The sequence below is a fragment of the Mya arenaria genome, chromosome 17 (genome assembly GCF_026914265.1).
Source record: "Mya arenaria isolate MELC-2E11 chromosome 17, ASM2691426v1".
Taxonomy (NCBI): Eukaryota; Metazoa; Mollusca; class Bivalvia; order Myida; family Myidae; genus Mya; species Mya arenaria.
Genome location: NC_069138.1, coordinates 45,418,964 through 45,435,447, shown reverse-complemented (window position 1 = coordinate 45,435,447; position 16,484 = coordinate 45,418,964).

Genomic DNA, 16,484 nt, shown 5'->3' with positions numbered 1-16,484 from the left:
ACGGAAGGAGACCGGCCTTGGGTCCTTAATGGACGGCAGTTAGGATGCGGGATTACCTTAAATGCCATGCTGTATTATATACTGATTATTATACTTAGAAAGAACGTTGAACAATAAAGACTTAGAACACTTGAACAGTTGTTGGTTGGTTACTGAACGAACTATCACGAAAGTTAAGTGAGCGTTGGCGTTACGTGACACGTAAAAGTTTGGCGCCTGCTGACCGAAGATATTCAAGAACAGGGTTGACGTGGAACACAACGGCGAAGTACTTATGACTATTGGATCACATTTGATATGAAGATGAAAAAGGTACATGATGACAACTGCGGTTCGAATGACTATGGACATTGCAGCGCGACCAGGCCACGGGACAAAAGTTAGTGACGTTTTATTACTTTGTATTTCTTGCCTAGATATGACATGTGTTGCTATAATTTTGGGATATTTAACAGGGCAAAATTTTAAAGTTTTGGATAATAAATGCAATCAGAGCCAAGCTGTTCTTTTGAAAGAACCCCTAAGTTATCTAATTTCTGACTTAACAACATTCCACATTATTTAGTACAATAAAACCATTTGATTTAAATAAGAATAAATTGAAGAATGAGTATTTAAGGTAACAAAGATAAAGATATTGAGAAATTCGATAAAAAAAAATTAAAACAGGTGTGAAAAAACGTTGTTAAATGCAAACTAAGTCATTTAAGGACATTAATTGAATAATTAACATGAAAAGAAATGTAATTAAAAGAAGTTTGAGTAAACTTATTTAGCAGGTCTAACATTAATGAAAGTTGCATAAATACAAAAAATAATGACTTATACTCAGGGTTTAGTGCAAACACTGAAGATACTAAAAAATGTGATGTTTTTATGTCGAAGAAGGAGAAAAATGGCAGGTTTTATTACTTCAGTTGTCATGTAACTGTAAGTATTTGTCAAACAAATCAGATAGGTAAATGATTTCAATGTTACCTGTAATTAACTTGACATTAATGATATGAAATCATTAAAATTAAGTAAGTTTATAGTCTTGTAAATAATTGTAGTATTTTGTCAATATATCATTTTATATAATTTTGAGTAAATTGGTGATGGTTTTAAAGTTGTAAAAATCATATAAATAAATCATTGTTTGGATCATAGTAAGGTCTGAGAGAGAAAGCATGCAAATAAAAAGTATTTTTTTTAGATGTCATTAAATAAAGTGTATCGGCTGAATACGGCAAGTTATTTTCAATTTCGAAATCACTAATTAAATTGTTTGTTAGGTAATAAGTAATCTAATTAAATTATTTAAGTAACTCACAGATTAGTTTGGTAAAACTAATAAATCAATTATAAAGTTGTAAGTTATCCGATGATAAGCATGATGGTAACATGTTAAGCTAGAGTTTAGCTTTCTTATAACTATGAAGATGTACAAAGTTGTACAAAGATAAACAAAGATAGTGGTCAAGAAAGACTAGGTTTCTTAAAAGTGATTGGAGATGATACGTTCAAGATATTGAATTTCAACAAAATTGTTGTACTCCTGTGAAGTCACATTAGGGTGTGAGTTATTTAATAAATTAATTGAATCACTTATGTATTAGTTTTCTTAAAATAATGGACTACTTATGAGCTAACATATAAGCTTTGTAAAATATTGCATAAAAAGGTTCTTAATAAAATAAAATGCTGTTCATAAAAACAAAACGTTTCACAAAAAAAACAACAACTTAGGTCAAACATTCATTAAATCAAACATACGAATACTTACGCACAGATACAGTAATTAATTATAAATGGGGCCACTTTCAAAATATAAGCCTGCTTGAAAATATCAACACAAAATTTCATGGTAATAGCAACACCTATGTCAATGAAAGGTAAAAGTACAGGTAATATGTCACGTGATACGAACAGTCAATATCAACATTATTCTTCAGCGGATATCGAGATAATATACCTAGTGGCGATATTGTGTTAAGTGGTCATCGGTGTTTCATAAAGGATCGAACTATATTCTGGTATTGCGTATGTGATGTGCTAACCAATTGGTTACACTTCGGAATATCCAGAGGAGCTAAGCACACATTCTCGTATGACCTGTGCTCGGCTTGACGTCACATGATCAAGTCTTTAGGACCGTGATGATTCCTGTGTGATGGACAACACCAACTTGAGATCGTTAGTATCTTCAATAACATGAACACTTGCACACATCTATCTAAGTACACTTCCAGAATTAGCAGTCGTATAATGGCAGAACATTTCGAGTCGGTGGGGACATTCTACAATCAAAAACCCCTTGGCTATAAACTCTACATCTACAACAACACGGCAGCAGCAACAACAACAACGATGATTCCCTGTCTTCAGAATGATAACATGAAAAACAGCGCTACATAAAACATTGACTAATTACCAAATTTGACAACAGTACTGTCAGTGTTAATTACTTGTACTCAATCTGCAGTGTTATTTTCTAATTGTTAACTATGTTTATTAATTACCTGAGGGCTAATTACCAATAAGTCTATTATGTCAGACATTTTGACAAATAACGTGTCAGTTTACTTTCTATTGCTTACGAAAAGAAAATCTTGCATTAAAAAGGGACGGTATCTATACAATTTGATATCATTGTTTGGGATTTAGGCACAGATTTTCTTTTGCGTATTTTTTGTCGGAAATACAATTTGATATCATTGTTTGAGATTTAGGCACAGATTTTCTTTTGCGTATTTTTTTTTTTGTCAGAATTACTTTTTTTAATTTACCTGTTTGGGGTTGAGAAACATAGTTTCTTACGATTTTATTTATCTATTCAATTATAACCATTGTTTGGGGTTGACGCAAAGATTTTCTTAAAAATCTTGATAAAAAAAGGGACGAATGTCACGTAACAGAGTTTAATACTATAGAATGTGACGTAATACGTTATAATTAAGATATAATTAAGATTTAATTAAATGGATATGTGTCTACATACTGCATGTTTAGTAATGTAGGGCATATTTGATTGTCATTTGAATATGAAGATGGTTGACAGCCGACCTGGTACAAATGTACAAAATGGTCATGTTAATTACAAAAACGTGTATTCCTGTGGTTGTAAAGCTGTCATAGGTAGACAACAAATTAGTACAAATTAGTATAAAAGAGATGATTTGGGATGTGAAAACAGAGTTTGGTAGGCACGGAAGGAGACCGGCCTTGGGTCCTTAATGGACGGCAGTTAGGATGCGGGATTACCTTAAATGCCATGCTGTATTATATACTGATTATTATACTTAGAAAGAACGTTGAACAATAAAGACTTAGAACACTTGAACAGTTGTTGGTTGGTTACTGAACGAACTATCACGAAAGTTAAGTGAGCGTTGGCGTTACGTGACACCACCTGGTACATATAACACACGTATACAGCAAGGTTCATAACAATCGGCTTAATAAATGTTGAGTTTTGTCCCCTTTTTGACAATAAAACAACATATAATCGTTTGTTCTGTGGCGTCTTTGCATAATAAGTAAAATCACTTCGTGCACAAAACATAAATTGGACATTTTTTGTAAAAAAAACAACAATGTACCCGTTTTAGCACGTTTGAAAATGTGTTTGTATTGTAGATGTTTTACCAAAGACATGTGTTAACGATTTCAGTCTTAAAGTCATAAGGGTGAACTCGTGAAATTAAATTCCTGAATTTGTGATATCGCGAATTAGTTAAGTTAGATCGTAAATTCATGAACTGAAATCGTGACATGATGAATTCGTGAATTTTTGATATCGTGAAGTTCAATCGTAAATATCTGAGAAGATAAATCGTGACCTCTTGAAATCGTAAATTTGTAAAATCGTGAACTAGTGAAATTTAATCGTGAATTCGTTAAGGTAAATCGTGAATTCACAAAGATAATTCTTGAAATCGTGAATTTGTGAAGTTGAAATCTTGAAAATCTGTAATTGATAAGTTATCACGGGTCTTTCATAGTAATGGTATAATTACCTCCAGGGCAAGGCCAGTGAACATTCAATTTATCTACAATAAGTTTTATAATACTGGTACAACACAACGCAAAAGACTTATACGCAATGATGACATTGTATCAAATGATACGATTAAACTATTAAAACTCCAATACGACACATATAAGAAGTTTGACTTTCAGCATATTTTCGTCACAGTCTGTCTCGCATCTGTGAATAAGTTGGTTATCTGCAAACCGAGATGATACTGATAGTGATATGGACACTATACAAATAGAGATAGTGATATGGACACTATACAAATAGAGATAGTGATATGGACACTATACAAATAGAGATAGTGATATGGACACTATACAAATAGAGATAGTGATATGGACACTATACAAATAGAGATAGTGATATGGACACTATACAAATAGAGATAGTGATATGGACACTATACAAATAGAGATAGTGATATGGACACTATACAAATAGAGATAGTGATATCATGTATTCTTCGAGCACAAAAACGAGAACAATAACCTTAACAGACGAACTCGAATGTTTGGACGTCGAGCTATTGACTATTGCTTAAAGATGCACTATTACTCCCAAATAAGATTTACAACAATTAATACAATTGTTTAAATATATACCAGAAAGGATGAATACATGTCAAAAACAATGGTTTTTATGAAGGAATTTAATTTGAAAGAAATGTGCATAAAACACGGTATTTCTACCATATGAGACTATAGTAGATCATTGTGAATCTTTTAGCATTCACCAATCATTTAATATCTTTTGGTTTTCAGCTATAAACTACACAGTCATAATCTAGGTATCAGTAATTAATATTTCCATAAATGCATTATTTAGTTAGTTGGTCAAGATTTGTCACTCGAAATTGATGTTTGTTATTCATGTGTATGCATTGATTTTGAATAATAGTGTCGCTTTAAATAATAATAATGATAACTTGATATAGCATGCGACAACTTGATATAGCATACGACAACTTGATACAGCATACGACAACTTGATATAGCATACGCCAACTTTATATAGCATACGACAACTTTATATAACATACGGCAACTTGATATAGCATACGACAACTTGATATAGCATACGACAACTTGAAGGTAAAGCACCTTTGACACCCTGGAACGATCAATAACTGCTACTTAAATAATTAATATTTACGAAGAGCTGTAGTCTGTCCTTAGCAGACCTTGTCAAGCAGACGACTGAACGATTTGTTTAGACCATATGTATGTAAGCTTTTTTATACTCGCACTCGGGCAAGGCCCATTCGGCGAGTGCTCCGATTAGATTGTTAGTCATATTTGTTTTTTCGAGCATAGTGCACAGATAAGTTCTTTAACATGCACCACTATATAGCACTGTGACACGGGACCCCATTTAACGTCCCTCCCGGATGACGATTAGAAGTTATAGTGAAGCGGCGGGAATCGAACCTGCGACCCCTGGTTTGACAGGTTAGTGTGTTTCTTGACTAGACCACGGATACGCCACCGTTTAGACCATTTGGGCAGATTTCATTAAAGATCTTTGCCATAATTATCTTCGTGTCATAATTTCGTTACTTTGTTGCACATTCCTGTGAATTGAACTTTTGCCAGTATTTAAGTTGAAAACAAAGTATATATAGAGATGAAATAAATTCTTAATTTTATAGTTTTTCCTTGCAACCAGTTTACAATGAACATGTTTCAACACTTAAAAATCAAACGTGGATTGGGCCACGTGCTTCACTAACAGTTGTTACGTTGAAAATCAAACAGCAGTCAATCAGCAATACGACGTGGTGTCGAGTCGGACAAAGTAAGAAGGCAAATTGACCCCTCCTGCTTTTCGCCAGTCGTGTACGGCGTCCGGTAACGGCCGGATGCGGAAAAACGCTTTCGGAAAGCTTCGGACGGCTTCGGAAGCACGCGTAAAGTTGCGCTTTGGTTCGTATGATTGCGTTCGTAATCGCTAACAGAAAGAACAGAATTTGTTCGCGCGATCCAACGCATTTTAGCGAAAAACAGTAACCGTTCGTCATACTTCGTAAATCATTCGCAACAACTAGTTCCCCTACGTTTACCTTTCGTTATATTTCAAATTGTGTAACATATGTTCAAACAGTTTCGGTCAAAATTCGCCAGAATTGACAAAATTACCCAATTCGCCAGGCAGCGTTTGATGGATTCGCCTTTGTGTGAGGAGGCCTAAATAAGTACATACATTGACAACAAAGTTCCAAAGTTTATTGGCAGATCGGCATAAAGTAGCCTTTGACCATTAACAACATAAATATGACAAACACATTGTAACATATTACATAGTGTTACTGATACCACACCCCAGGGTCCGCGTTTTGTTTAACTATACGACAAACATACATCAACAATAAATAGTAATGTAGTAATGTATAAAGATATATATGTATAGTGAATTCTACATTGACAAGGACGACGAAAATGTTGAACGTTTGTATGATTTTAAACCTCTATTCATTAATTTCTTTGGCGTCCCTACATATGTCAGATTTTGTAAATTACGTCTGAAGTTGCTGCAATAACCGAAATAGTACCGAATACTAAAAAGTATTATTCAGAGATCTCCGATATTGAAACTAGCTTATGTCAACATGCTTTTTCAGTTTCCGCTTAGACGGTTTTATGTAATGGTGCGGCACTTGTTATTCAATTTGCTAGCCATAGTTTATTGAAAATATGATGCCAACAGTAGGCAGACCGTCGCCAAACGAATTTCGGTCGGTTGCCGATTGGTGATGGCTATAGACGTTCGACAAAAGTTTATCTTTCCTTCCATTATTCATTATCGGATTCGACATCAGGCCATTCATTCAGCACAATTAGAGTGTATATACGACTCTAAGGTTTCAACAAAAGGGTAATATACAGGACCTATCTTTAGTTTAAGTATAAATATGACTTAGGTGTACGGCAATATGTGCCACAGTATGTATTGTATTACAATAATCATGGTAAACTTAACGCATGTGCAAATATGCCACTCTCGTACACCAGAGCGATGATACTATGCGTACACCACTCCGGTTCAATCGTCCTGATTCTGAGTGAAAACATCGGAAATTTCAGCCAATCAGAGATATTTAGCTGTTTTAAACCAGGTTTTCAGATGGTGAAACCTGGTTATTGGAATGACGTACGTCATTGTTCGGGCGGACCGGCTTATAGCGGGTGGCCGGCGTCAAATTGAATAACTTTAGTTAGGGTTGACATATCTTGACCAAACTGTGTATGTAGGAGTATGTCAGGGATACCTTTTATAGGATTGTGTTTTAGCGCCTAGGGTCAAGGTGAAGGTCACTGTTACTTAAAAAGAAAAACGGTTGGAATTCAATTAGTTTAGTTAGGGTTGATATATCTTGACTAACTTTGGTAGAGTTTATGGAGACATTTCATAGGATGGCCATTGGGGCCCCTTGAGTCAAGGTCGAGGTCACTGTTTCTAAAAATAGAAAACAACGGTTGAAACTGAATACTTTAGTTAGGGTTGACATATATTGACTAACCTTGGTGTTTTGGAAGAGTTTATGGAGATCGTTCATGGGATGGCGTTTGGGGCCCCTGTGGCCAAGGTTCCTGTCACTAAAGTAGAAAACGGCTAAAACTTATTAATTTTAGTTGTGGTTGACATATCTTGACTTAACACAGTATTTATGAAGAGTTAATGGAGACAATATGCTGATAGGAAAATATGTCTGATTTTATTTGATTCTCTTTAATATTCAAGTGATTATAATATTTCGGTCCTTTAAGGTTATGTTTGAAAACCCTGTGTACATTGAAATAAGAAAGGGCATATATATGGTATCGTTATTTAATATACGGGTATTTCAAATTATTTTAATTATTTTAATATAGTATTGAGAACCATACAGATATAACTTATAATAATTATTTGTTAATCCACTTTTTTCGTTCAAGAATAAGTAATGTCAATATAAGACCTTTTTAACATTTAATTGGACTGGTGTATTGGAATGCACGGTATTAGTTAATTGCCCCCTGCAGCTGTGCTAATTCTGCGATACAACACATGTATTTAGGACATGCGATAGGACATTGAGAGTAATATAATTATGATAGGAACAATTATTGTTATTTGGACCAATGTATGGGATTTTTAAAAAAGTTAATTTTCTTGAGTGCATTTAATTTGGCGATTATGCAGTTATCTACCTTTTCATATAAAATAATTGCTTCTTTAAATATATTTCCATTATGCTTAAAAACAGAGTGCTAAGCTTAACAAAATTAATGATAAATAAAAAAGTAAGAAGCAAAACAGCGTGTCGATGGTCAGAGCTCTATATAATTAAATATGCTTGACGTATCGAGCGTTTTGATTGGTCAACGATGTTATCAGAAAAATGGTTTATTTATAGTTTTGCACTAGATTTTGCAGCGAATGAATCGGAGATTAGAATTATCATAATCATATCATTGAGAATGAAACAAGCTAGACACAAAGAAATATTTATTTTTAATTTTAAATCACTGACGATTGAAATTATAAGTTGAAATTATTTTAATGGTTTGTAGAGAATCCATTGTATTGTGGCGTTTGTGGCTCGTTGAATGGCTGTTGTCTTGTGGCGTTGTGTGGCTCGTTGAGTGTGTTGCATTCTTAATCTTAATGTATCTAAGGGACACAATTCTTTATATACTACAGCATATTTCTCTATTGTAGTTATTCATACTGAATACTATGTTTCATATATAGCTATGCCTGTAGTATTGTATTTCACTTGATGCTTGGGTATGAATGAATAAACATGTAACTCCATTTGAGATCTTATGAATCTAACCCATTCCACAGGTTGTTGTAAGAACTAAACCAACAACGCAACATGGTGTCAGAAGTTGGTGAACTGATTCTTATGGATTAAATTGAAATTAAATGGAATAATTAAATTGTAATTGTGAAGCTCATTCTAACAAAATGGAAGCTTTAACAATATGCAAGGACAAACACCCAAAATGGACTGGGACAGCAGGGATTTGTCACAGTCATTCAAGTCGTTCAAGTCACATTCCGACTTTATGTTTAAGGGTCCTCTAAAGGAACAATCACAAGAAGTGAAGTGTAATTACCTAATGCTGTGGGTTGGAGAAAAAGGTCGTTCCATTTTTAGCACTTGGAGACCAACAGACGATCAACAAAAAGATCTTACATACTTCTACAACCAGTTCGAGAACTATTGTAAACCAAAATCAAACCGTATATATTCAAGATACATTTTCAAAATGAAAATACAAAAAGTTGGCGAATCATTTGAACAGTTTGTTACGGATTTGAGATTACTCATCAAAGAATGTGATTATCCAGAGGACATTCTTGATGACATGATCCGGGATCACATTGTATTTGCCGTTCGATCTGTGAAACTCCGCGAAAAGTTCATAAGCGAAGGGAACGGTTTTAACGTTACAGAAATCTTTGGACATTGCTAGAACGTATGAACTTACAAAATCACACATTCAACAAATGGACAACAATAAAAGTGTAAATGCCGTTACACCAAGGACATATCACCACACAGAGGCAAAGAGGAATCCAAAACAAAGGTCGAGAGGCAAACTGAAGTATTCTAACGCTGGCACGAAGAAGGCTATGTGTTCAAACTGTGGATCAAAACACGAGACCAAGGACATATGCCCAGCAAGAGGGAAAGACTGTAACTACTGTGGAAAAAGAAATCACTTTGTTAGTGTATGCTACAAAAAGCAAAAGGAACAGAACAAATCACGAGTGCATGAGGTAAATGATTTTTCACCTCAGATCTAAGTGACAACTGTGATGGTTATTTTGCTAATACTGTTACTCATGACAAACACAAAAATCAAGCTTTTGTCAATATTTCAGTTGGTAACAACAGCACACAATTCAAATTCAAGATTGATTCTGGTGCACAAGTTGATATCATACCATACCACATGTACAAATCACTTGGTAGCAAAATTCAGTTGAAACACACAAGCAGCAAATTGACAGCTTACAATGGCACATCACTCAAAGTACACGGTTTAGTTAGTCTTCAATTCTTGTACAATGGTAAAATTTCAAGAAACGAATTTTACATTGTAGATACACCCTCATGTCCAATTTAAGGTCTTGACACTTGCCTTGCAATGAATCTACTAAAATTTGTATGAGCAGTAGAACCTGACGTTTCTTACACAAAAAAAGTTATTTCAAAATACCATGATGTATTTACTGGTCAGGGAACACTTCCAGGTGAATGTGACGTACATATAAAATCAGATGCAATACCTGTAGTACACCTTCCAAGATGTGTACCTATTGCAATTAAGGACAGACTAAAAACAGAATTAGACAGAATGGTTAAAGACAAAGTCATTGTGAAAGTGACAGAACCGTCTGTATGGGTCAACAGTATGGTAACTGTTGAAAAACCCAATGGCTCTTTAAGGGTATGCCCAGACCCTAAAGACCGGAATGAGGCAATAGTGAGACCACACTATCCATCTAGATCAATAGATGATATTTTGCCTGACTTGACAGGTGCAACCGTATTTTCCAAATTTGACGCAAGAACCGGTTATTGGTCTGTTAAACTGAACAAGAAATCATCATTTCTGACAGTTTTCAATACTCCATTTGGCAGATATAGGTATCTGAGACTTCCCTATGGTGTAAATTGTGCTCAAGACGTCTTCGTCTAGAAAATGGAGTCTTGTCTTGAAGGTTTGAATGGCGTCAAGGTCATTGTTGACGATATTGTTTGTTATGGCAAAGACAAACAAGAACATGACAGAAACTTGGACAAACTTTGGAAAGATGTCAACAAAAAGGTCTCAAACTCAATGCTGACAAAACCGAGATTGGTAAGTCAGAAATACCTTTCTTTGGACATTTACTGACGTCAGACGGACTGAAAATTGATCCTTCAAAGGTAAGAGCTGTCCAGGAAATGCCGTCTCCTAAGTCAAAGTCTGAGCTAGAGTCTATATTAGGAATGGTGAATTATCTGCAACGATTTGCACCCAATCTTGCAGAAATGACTAGTCTGTTACGACAGTTGCTGAAGAAAGACAGCATTTTCCGGTGGGACTCGGAACATGAAATTGCCTTGAACAAAATAAAAAGGGTAATAACTCAAAACCCAGGACAGGTACTCTCGTACTTTGATCCAAATATTGAAGTTGTACTGCAAGTAGACGCATCACAAAATGGACTTGGTTGTGTTTTGCTTCAAAACGACAAACCAGTTTTCTTTGCTTCGAAAGCATTGACGTCTGCAGAAAGAAACAATGCCCAGATTACAAAATAGCTCTATGCTGTATTGTATGGCATGACCAAGTTTCATCAAATGACATATGGACGACATGTTGTAGTCCAAAGTGATCACAAGCCACCTGTGAGTATAACACGCAAAAGTTTGCATGTTGCTCCGCCAAGATTGCAAAAGATGATTTTGCAATTACAGAAATACGATTATGAAATTGTTCATGTACCTGGAAAGGACATTCCAGTAGCTGATACACTAAGTCGCAACTATTTGCAAGATGAACAGATTGATGTATGTAAAGACATAGATGTTCATGTACATTCTGTCATGAAAAACATTGCTATGAGTGATCAGAAAATGACCCTGATCAAAAGCAAAATTGAGACTGATCAAGAGATGCAGACTCTGAAACACACAATATTAACAGGTTGGCCTGATAAGAGACAGAACTGTCCAAATAGTATTTCACAATATTGGAATTTCAGAGACGAACTAACAGTCATTGACGATTTTTTGTTAAAAGGAAACAATGTCATAATTCCCAAAGATTTGAGACATATGATGCTGGACAAAGTTCATGATTCACACTTAGGCATAGAGAAATGTACTCAGCGTGCAAGAAGTGTAATGTTTTGGCCCAATATGACCAAAGACATAAAGAACAAAGTACTCAATTGCCCCATATGTCTTGAACACAGAAACTCCAATGTAAAGGAACCAATGATTTCTAATCAGATTCCCAGCAGGCCATGGGAAGTTGTGGCTACTGATATTTTTCACTGGAATGACAGTAACTACATTGTTGCAGTTGATCTGTATAGCAGATACTTTGAATGCGGGTTACTCAGAAACATGAGAACTGACACGGTTATTCACAAATTGAAGGGCTATTTTGCTACACATGAAATACCCTCAAAAGTCATAAGTGACAATGCAGGACAATATTGTAGTCAGGAATTTGACAAATGTGCTAGAGAATGGGATTTTGAACATGTTACGTCATCGCCGTTACACTCACAAGGCAACGGTGTTGCTGAAAGATGTATTCAAACAATTAAAAAGATTTTCACAAAATCTCTACAAGATAACAAAGATCCGTATCTTGCAGTTTTCGAATACAGAAATGCACCGCTTTCATGTGGCAAATCACCAGTACAATTACTAATGAGTAGGGAGACTAGGTCTATTTTGCCAGTAACACGCAAACACCTTGAGCCGAAAGTTAAAAATAGGCAAGAAATCAAAAGCAAAATGTTAAAATCAAAAATCAAACCAAAGACATGGTTTGATAAATCTGCCAAGCCACTCACACAATTGTCACAAGGAGAAACAATTAGAATCAAACAAGGTAAACGCTTGAAACAGGCAATTGTTAGGAAACAAGTGCATGACAGATCATACATTGTTGAAACTAATGATTGTGGTGTCTATAGACGAAACAGAAATCATTTGTTGAAGACAAATGAAAAACCATTTCAAATCATAGATACACATCCATGCAATGGCAACGACATTCGTCTAACTGATCAATCACAAAATGACAGTGACAGAAACATACAAAATCAATCAGAGCGAAACTTTTCTCATTATAACACTCAGTCGCAACAACAACAACCATCAGCACCAACTGATGTTGCTGCCAATACTGATCAAAATTCTAACATGTACGTCACTAGATCAGGAAGACAGATCAAAGTACCTCAAAGGTTGGAACTGATTTAAGATGTGTTTTGTGTTATGTTGTATATATATTTGTGATACTTCAATATATTTCAAATGTAAAACTTTTCTTCAATATTCTGTGCTGTGAAGGAAAATCATAATCGCCTATATCCTGTAACCGTGTGAAAGTGATATTTGTGGACAATATTTCTACAATGTTAATTGGATATATCAACAGCTATCTGCGGTATGAAAACAATACACTATCAGATGACATTTCTGGGAGGATTCAAGTGTCCTTATCTGAACTGTTAACATTTAGTTAGAAGAAATTCTCATTAATTTCCAGATACACTCTGCTGGAACAATTAATCTGTCAAGAAGGTTTTCTGCTCAGCTGAAAATAATGATAACGCTAGGGTGTTGACCAAATTACTTTAGATTAAATGTGTTCTTCATAAATTTACTAATTTGTTTTAAAAGAAGAGAGATGTTGCATTCTTAATCTTAATGTATCTAAGGGACACAATTCTTTATATACTACAGCATATTTCTCTATTGTAGTTATTCATACTGAATACTATGTTTCATATATAGCTATGCCAGTAGTATTGTATTTCACTTGTTGCTTGGGTATGAATGAATAAACATGTAACTCCATTTGAGATCTTATGAATCTAACCCATTCCACAGGTTGTTGTAAGAACTAAACCAACAACGCAACAGAGTGTGTGTTGTCTTGAGGCGAGGTGTAGCATGTTGGGTATGTGTTGTCTCGTGGCGTTGTCTGGATCGTCCATTGTATTTAACCCGTGTTCAATGATGTGATGCTGGACCTGTGCCTATAGTCGTCGCTGTATGGTGTTGTGTGGTTTGCTGAGTATCAATTGTATTGTGGCGTTGTGTGGCTTGATGATTGTCTGTTGGCTGTGGAGTTGTGTAGCTCGTTGAGCGCCAGTTGTCTTGTAGCGTTGTTTGGCTCGTAAAGTGCGTGTTGTGTTATGGCGTGGTGTGACTCGTTGAGTATATGTTGTCTTGAGTCGTTTAGTATATGTTGTCTAGAGTTGTTCAGTATATGTTGTCTTGTGGCGTTGTGTGGCTCTGTCAATGTATGCTGTCTTGAGGTGTTGCGTGGCTCGTTGTGTGTCTATTGTCTTGATCATGGTATGGCTCGTTAAGTGTACAATGTCTTGTGGCGCTGTGTGTCTCATTGGGTGTCCATTGTTTTGTTGCTTGGTGTGGCTAGTTGATTATCCATTGTTTTGATGCGCTATTTGGCTCGTTGAGTGTCTGTTGTTCTGTGGCGTTGTGTTGGTCGTTCAGTGTATATTGTGTTAAGGCGCTGTGTGTCTCATTGAATATCCATTGTTTTGTTGCTTGGTGTGGCTAGTTGAATATCCATTGTTTTGATGCGTTATTTGGCTCGTTGAGTGTCTGTTGTCCTGTGATGTTGTGTTGGTCGTTCATTGTATATTGTCTTAAGGCGCTGTGTGTCTCATTGGGTGTCCATTGTTTTGTTGCTTGGTGTGGCTAGTTGAATATCCATTGTTTTGATGCGTTATTTGGCTCGTTGAGTGTATGTTGTCCTGTGGCGTTGTGTTGGTCGTTCAGTGTATATTGTGTTAAGGCGTTGTGTGTCTCATTGAGTGTCCATTGTTTTGTTGCTTGGTGTGGCTAGTTGAATATCCATTGATTTGATGCGCTATTTGGCTCGTTGAGTGTCTGTTGTTCTGTGGCGTTGTGTTGGTCATTCAGTGTATATTGTCTTAAGGCGCTGTGTGTCTCATTGAGTGTCCATTGTTTTGTTGCTTGGTGTGGCTAGTTGAATATCCATTGTTTTGATGCGTTATTTGGCTCGTTGAGTGTCTGTTGTCCTGTGATGTTGTGTTGGTCGTTCAGTGTATATTGTCTTAAGGCGCTGTGTGTCTCATTGAGTGTCCATTGTTTTGTTGCTTGGTGTGGCTAGTTGAATATCCATTGTTTTGATGCGTAATTTGGCTCGTTGAGTGTCTGTTGTCCTGTGATGTTGTGTTGGTCGTTCAGTGTATATTGTCTTAAGGCGCTGTGTGTCTCATTGAGTGTCCATTGTTTTGTTGCTTGGTGTGGCTAGTTGAATATCCATTGTTTTGATGCGCTATTTGGCTCGTTGAATGTCTGTTGTCCTGTGATGTTGTGTTGGTCGTTCAGTGTTTATTGTCTTAAGGCGCTGTGTGTCTCCTTGAGTGTCCATTGTTTTGTTGCTTGGTGTGGCGAGTTGAATATCCATTGTTTTGATGCGTTATTTGGCCCGTTGAGTGTCTGTTGTTCTGTGGCGTTGTGTTGGTCGTTCAGTGTATATTGTGTTAAGGCGCTGTGTGTCTCCTTGAGTGTCCATTGTTTTGTTGCTTGGTGTGGCTAGTTGAATATCCATTGTTTTGATGCGTTATTTGGCTCGTTGAGTGTCTGTTGTTCTGTGGCGTTGTGTTGGTCGTTCAGTGTATATTGTCTTAAGGCGCTGTGTGTCTCATTGAGTGTCCATTGTTTTGTTGCTTGGTGTGGATAGTTGAATATCCATTGTTTTGATGCGTTATTTGGCTCGTTGAGTGTCTGTTGTCCTGTGGCGTTGTGTTGGTCGTTCAGTGTATATTGTCTTAAGGCGCTGTGTGTCTCATTGAATATCCATTGTTTTGATGCGCTATTTGGCTCTTTGAGTGTCTGTTGTCCTGTGGCGTTGTGTTGGTCGTTCATTGTATATTTTCTTAAGGCGCTGTGTGTCTCATTGAGTGTCCATTGTTTTGTTGCTTGGTGTGTCTAGTTGAATATCCATTGTTTTGATGCGTTATTTGGCTCGTTGAGTGTCTGTTGTTATGTGTGTTGTGTTGATCGTTCAGTGTATATTGTGTTAAGGCGCTGTGTGTCTCATTGAATATCCATTGTTTTGATGCGTTATTTGGCTCTTTGAGTGTCTGTTGTCCTGTGGCGTTGTGTTGGTCGTTCATTGTATATTGTCTTAAGGCGCTGTGTGTCTCATTGAGTGTCCATTGTTTTGTTGCTTGGTGTGGCTAGTTGAATATCCATTGTTTGATGCGTTATTTGGCTCGTTGAGTGTCTGTTGTTCTGTGGCGTTGTGTTGGTCGTTCAGTGTATATTGTGTTAAGGCGCTGTGTGTCTCATTGAATATCCATTGTTTTGATGCGTTATTTGGCTCGTTGAGTGTCTGCTGTTCTGTGGCGTTGTGTTGGTCGTTCAGTGTATATTGTGTTAAGGCGCTGTGTGTCTCATTGGGTGTCCATTGTTTTGTTGCTTGGTGTGGCTAGTTGAATATCCATTGTTTTGATGCGTTATTTGGCTCGTTGAGTGTCTGTTGTTCTGTGGCGTTGTGTTGGTCGTTCATTGTATATTGTCTTAAGGCGCTGTGTGTCTCATTGAATATCCATTGTTTTGTTGCTTGGTGTGGCTAGTTGAATATCCATTGTTTTGATGCGCTATTTGGCTCGTTGAGTGTCTGTTGTTCTGTGGCGTTGTGTTGGTCGTTTATTATATATTGTCTTAAGGCGCTGTGTG